Source organism: Globicephala melas, chromosome 12 (assembly GCF_963455315.2).
Source record: "Globicephala melas chromosome 12, mGloMel1.2, whole genome shotgun sequence".
Lineage (NCBI taxonomy): Eukaryota > Metazoa > Chordata > Mammalia > Artiodactyla > Delphinidae > Globicephala > Globicephala melas.
In genome coordinates, this window is record NC_083325.1 from 31,308,680 (window position 1) to 31,315,032 (window position 6,353).

Consider the following 6,353-nt stretch of genomic DNA (forward strand, 5'->3'; position numbering starts at 1 on the left):
TCAGCCTTTTTTCAGTTTATAATGAATACTACTGGTAGACATATTCAAGTAAAATTCAAAACAGCTAAAACTGCACATCAAAAATTGATGGAAGACTGAAATCTTGACATTTTAAATCAAAATTTTGATTCAGGAAATTTGAATTTAGTAGGTATAGTGGCCACAAGAGAACTCAGTAGTAGAAACCGTTGGTAAAATTTGAAATGAACTAAAAATTGACGAATAAATCTCCATTGTAAAATGTATATAGAAAAGGCTGGATTCCAATGAATATAATTACAATAAAATGGAAATACATTGCATAGGAAATTGATCCCTTGTCCATTATTTCCTAGCTGTGTAATCTTGAAACATTACTGAACTTCTAAGGGACTCAGTTTCTTCATCTGTAAAATGGGGATAACATTAAATGCCCATGATATAGATTGCTATGAGGTGTGCTTAGAAAATGACCCACTTTAAGTGCTCAATCAATGTTAGCTATTTCTGTTTGATTCACCAGCTTTAGTGGCACCAACATGTGGTAATATCACAATTCCCTCAGCCCACCTGAAATTGTGCTTTACCTGACAGTTTTTTATATTTGTATTTATTTTATATTTTGCACACAAGTTGAGACTTTACTAATCTTTCATACAGCACTTTCAAATTCATATAAAATGTGACCATGCTAAGAGCTCGAACAGAAATGAAGAGAGATCTAGGGAGCTTGCCAGTGGGGAACATGGATAAAGAAGGATTAATGAGGGAAACACTTGAATATGTCTGTATGCCAGCAGCTAAGGAGAAACAATCTGTAGAGAGGGAGCAGATGAAGATGAAGGAATAACAAAATGAATAGTAAATGGACAGTAAGCACACCCAGCACCCAGATCTTCATTTCTAAAAACCATTCTCTAATGGAATTTCTCCATGGAAGCAGGGCTCCATGGAGAAATTGCACATTCTAGGGCTGGAGCAGGAAATATACAAAATGAAGCAGGAGCATCTGTAGTGCTGGAAAGTAAAGGAGTGCTAAAAATAATAATATATAAAATCACAGGGGCACAGACCCAACCTGAATGAACTTCCAATGCTCAAAGCTGAAACAACTTAAGCAATGAAATAAATAACATAGTATTAGGTTACAACAAAGTATAAAGTAAATATCCATGAGCCCATGCTGATATAAAAAATGACTGAATAAATAAATGAAGAAAAGACATATACAGAAGAATTTCAGTTAATTTATTTAGCTCCCCCATCTCCCCAAAGTGGAGCTTAATTCCACAAAACTTAAGTGTGGGTTGTGCGTTCAAAGAGTAGTGTACGGGGCTTCCCTGGTGGCACAGTGGTTGAGAGTCCGCCTGCCAATGCAGGGGACGCGGGTTCGTGCCCCAGTCCGGGAGGATCCCATGTGCCACGGAGTGGCTGGGCCCGTGAGCCGTGGCCGCTGAGCCTGCGCGTCCGGAGCCTGTGCTCCGCAATGGGAGAGGCCACGGCAGTGAGAGGCCCGCGTACTGCAAAAAAAAAAAAAAAAAAAAACGTAGTGTATGGAAGGGGAAGGAGAAGGGAGTAACTTCACAGTGGAAAAACCTGACAAACACTGCCTCAGCCAGACGATCAAGGTTAATAGCAACAGTGATAGGTCACATTGATAACACGAACCCTATGATGTGATGAGAAGGGCACTTCCTTCTATGGTCTTCCTCCCCCTAACCTATAACCCCAGTCTAACCAAGAGAATAACGCAAAACTGTGGAGTTTGGTTAATGCTGGTTCCTTAGCTGTGGCAAATGTATAATGGTAATGTAAGATGCTATCAACAGGGAAAACTGGGTAAGGGATAAACAGAAACAATCTGTACTATCTTTGCAAATTTTGTGTAAATCTAATATATTCTGAACAAAAATTTTACTTAAAAAAATAATAAATTGGGTGAAGTCCCTAAGGACTGGGAGGGGGAGTAAGGAAGCAGATGGACTGAGAACACAGGTGGAGGTACTGGCTTTGGGTAAGAAAGATGCCTCTTCTGCTATGGGAAGAAGGAGGTAGGATTAGTGCAGTGTTGGAGAGGAAAACTCTCTCTACACTCTTAGGTTCAACTCTTGAGGGCTGGCAAATTAAACTTCCAAATGATAGATTAGCAAGAGAAAAGAGGTGTTTTTTTTTTTTTTATTGGAACATAGTTGATTAACAACGTTGTGTAAGTTTCAGGTGTATAGCAAAGTGATTCAGTTATACATATACCTGTATCTCTTCTTTTTCAAATTCTTTTCCCCTTTAGCTTATTACAGAGGAAAGAGATTTTTATTCACATACTTACATGGGCATTCACAGAAAAATATAACTCATGGTGGCAGTTAGAATTTGGGGCTTATATATATTGGGTTGGCCAAAAAGTTCGTTCGGGTTTTTCCGTAACCCGGGCTTCATGAAAAACCCGAACGAATTTTTTGTCCAACCCAATATCATCTTAATAAGGTGCTGCTGCAAATAATCAATAAGCAGGGCTTCCCTGGTGGCGCAGTAGTTGAGAGTTCGCCTGCCGATGCAGGGGACGCGGGTTCATGCCCCGGTCTGGGAGGATCCCACATGCCGCGGAGCGTACGGGCCCGTGAGCCATGGCCGCTGAGCCTGCGCGTCCGGAGCCTGTGCTCTGCAACGGGAGAGGCCACAACAGTGAGAGGCCCGAGTACTGAAAAACAAAAACAAACAAACAAACAAAATAATCAATAAACAATCTAACTAAGAATAGAAGAGAGTTTTATTCAAGCCAAACTCAGGACTATAGCTTGAGAAACAGCCTCTCAGTAGCTCTGAGAAGACTGTTCTGAAGAGGTAGGGGAGGAGCCCAGAGATACCTGATGTTTTTGGCCGGTCAAGCATAGATCCTGATAAAAGATGACTGCTAATCACAAAGAACAGCGATCTCAAGTTAATGATTTTAGTGACCTGCTATGTATGGGAAGATGCAAGAATCTAGGGTCATTGAAATTCTTCCTGAGGTCTGCATCATAACTATCTAGGGACCAGTTTATTCAAAACGCAGAATGCCTTATCCTGGGCTGGTTTTTTTCCCCCTGAATTTCCTTCAGGGCTCCCACTGTGAGCCACAGCAACGGACTGTGACTTAACCCTTTATATAACTGGATGGTGGGCAACATTCTTTCAATGGTTAAAGTATGTGTACAATATATGGTTGACAAGTGATAAGACAGACTATTTTAGTTAGCATAAAGTTCAAGCCAAATCATGTATAAGCCAGAATAACTTCCCCATACCTCAGTATGTGAACATTTCTTCCATCAAAGGGAAGGAGAAGGGGAAGGAGAAGGGGAGAAGGACACCTATGAGGAAACAAATGATTTTTAGGAAAAGATAAATGGTTTCTTATGAGAATAGAGATGTGATAGCTTTGTGAGAATGTCTGCTTAGGTGATTTCTTATCCCTGAGCCAATTCTCCTCTTCAGTGATAAGAGTCCATCTTTCCTGGCTGCTAGACTCCTGGGGAGAGGATTTATAACACTTGAAATCTTTTGGGAGGCTCTACTTTTAGGTAGATAAGGGTAGTTCCAAACAAAGCTCCTGAAGTGGAATATTCTGGATGCCTTCAGCAGAAAGAGATAAGTATGTGAGCTTGTGCAAGGCTTTAATAGTTTAGAGAGTCAGTTGCCACCACTGCTACCACCAAGGCCTCTATCTTTTTCTCTGTGAAGTCAAATCTGCTAAGAATGAGGAGGAACTGGATATCTTTGGAGTAGCTAGTAAAGGGAATGGTTAAAAATATATATATACAACCAGTATTTTGAACAGAATGAGTTCAGTAAGATACAATCAGAAAAAGGGCTTAAATGTCATCTTTTTGTTCTTCCTGCCTCACTCCTTGATTGAAATTCAGCAAATCCCATTGCTTTCTGGTTACTTTCATCTTTAAAAACTATCTTATTTTCTATCTTACTGTCAAGTATTAAAAAATCTTGCCAAGTCTTTCAAACTTCCATCTTGTATCTGCCTTAGAGCTTTCTTCCTTTCCCTTGGTTAGGCTCAAAGACCATTCTTCTCCTCTTTCTACACCTGCCTCCTGCAAGGAAGGGGCTTGGGATCATGAAGCAGTGGTCCTTTTCCTTGCCTGGGGTTGCCTGTGGCTTTCTGCACTGTTCCCTGAAGGGGGAACAATTTATACAAAGGCCCTTAGGTGGGAAATAATTCAGCATATTTAAGGAACTGAAAACAGCCAGAGGAGGGGAAAGAGAAAGGAGGCTGGCAGTCAGCCTTCCAGACACTTTATGCTCACACATACAAGCACATACTCAGAGACACAAACTATTTTACGTAAATGCGATCATACTGTAGGTGCTGTTTCTAACCAGTTTTGTTTTCCACTTAATGTAAATGACCAATAATTGGCAAAAAAAGAATTATTTTATTTATTTATTTTGGCCGCGTTGGGTCTTCGTTGCTGTGCGCGGGCTTTCTCTAGTTGCGGCGAGCGGGGCCTACTCTTCGTTGTGGTGCGCAGTCTTCTTATTGCGGTGGCTTCTCTTGTTGCGGAGCACGGGCTCTAGGAGTGCAGGCTTCAGTAATTATAGCGCACAGGCTTCACTACTTGTGGCGCACGGGCTTAGTTGCTCCGCAGCATGTGGATCTTCCTGGACCAGGGCTCGAACCCGTGTCCCCTGCCTTGGCAGGCGGATTCTTAACCACTGCACCACCAGGGAAGACCTCCTCCCAAATTTTTTTAATCCAGTTTTTGCAAGGGAGAGAAACATATTTTGGTGGCTGACTGAAATGCTAATTGGCATAACTCCCTGAAGTTTGTCAATTAATTGAAGTTTGTCAATTAATCACACACACACACACAAATTGTAAGAGTACTACCCGGAATGAGGTCCCCCAAAGCACCAACACTTAAGCGGCGGGCAGATGAAATTCTGCAAAGGAGAAAGGAGAAGGAGTAACCAGAAAAATAATAGGAAAAATTGGCAGTTGTGGTGCCAGGGAAGCCAAGGAATCAGATTACGAAAGGGAGGGAGAGACCCTTAGCATTCCACGTTCCAGAGGTCAAGAAAGGTAAAACCCAAGAAGGATCCTTCAGGTTCAGCAACATGGATGATGTGGGTGGTCTTGACTAGATCAGCTCCCCTCCCCACACCAGTGGGACACAGAAGGCTGCTTTCAGTGGTTTGAAGAGTGGGAGGTGAAAAACTAGAGGCTAAAAGTGTAGACAACTCTTTTATGCCATTCGACTTTGCTGGGGGAAGAAAAAGTGGTGGTTTTAAGGTGGTTTGGGGCAAGGCAGGATTTTTCTTATGGGAAGGAACAGATAAGAGAGGGAGAAGTTGAAGACAGCAAGATGGTTCCTAACTGGGGTATGTTCTTGGGTGGAAGAGCCACATTGCACACTTGATTCAAGGTCTAGAAGAGAGTAAAGGGGAAAGCCGTGGATGACACTGAGGTCTAGAATGGGTCAGCAAAGACAGAAGCCAACACGCCGCAGCCTTGAGAATGTAAGATGCACTCAGAGGAGGCTCACGTGTCCAGCCCCAGAGCAGCCACAGCCTGAAGCCCCGCCCACCCCCTTAGAGGCCTCCCCTTCCATGTGGTCTCAACTTGTCCGACAACAGGTGTGTTGTTTCCCTTACAGAAACCAGTCCTCTGCGCATATCTTCTAGAACAGTGCTTCTCAAACGTTAGCCTGCATCAGAATCACCTGGAGGGTTTGTTCAAGCAGATTACTGGACCCCAGCTCCAGAGATTGTGATTCAATAGGTCTAACGTGCTGTGTGATAATTTGCACTTCCCACGTGTTCCCATGCGGTTGCTGCCCTCAGTCCACATTTTGAGAACAGCTGTCCTAGAGAAAGCTTTTTACCCCAGTAAGATCCTGGAGAATAGTTAACGAACTTTTGTACTTCGCTCTGGAAATCACTCAATACTCATGCTTATACAGCAAAAGGCAGCTCCACACGAGGTGAGTTCTCTGTGCTTGTTGGTCCAACATGACCGAGTCCACAAACCCAGCCTAACCCAGGTCCACAGGGGCCCCATGGGAGAAGAGCAGGCAGCTCGCTGGAGAAAGGCGAGAACCTTCCCAGGGTATATGCTTCAGGGCATCTTTTGAGACAGTCACTGAACTGGGCCTGAATGGCAAGCAGGTTCCTACCAGAGGCAATAGGCGGGTCTAGGATGTTCCGCAGGATCAGGCTGTGCAAACGCAGCACCTATCTAAGTGGGAAAAGCAATGTACTGTTCCGCGCATGCGTGCGGAGTCCCTCGTGCTTGCTTGACCACGCCTGCGCAAGCTTCGCAAGGATTTCTTTTTTCCCCCCTTTCCCAGCCTCGGGAAGTAGGTAGGTAATGATTTCCAACA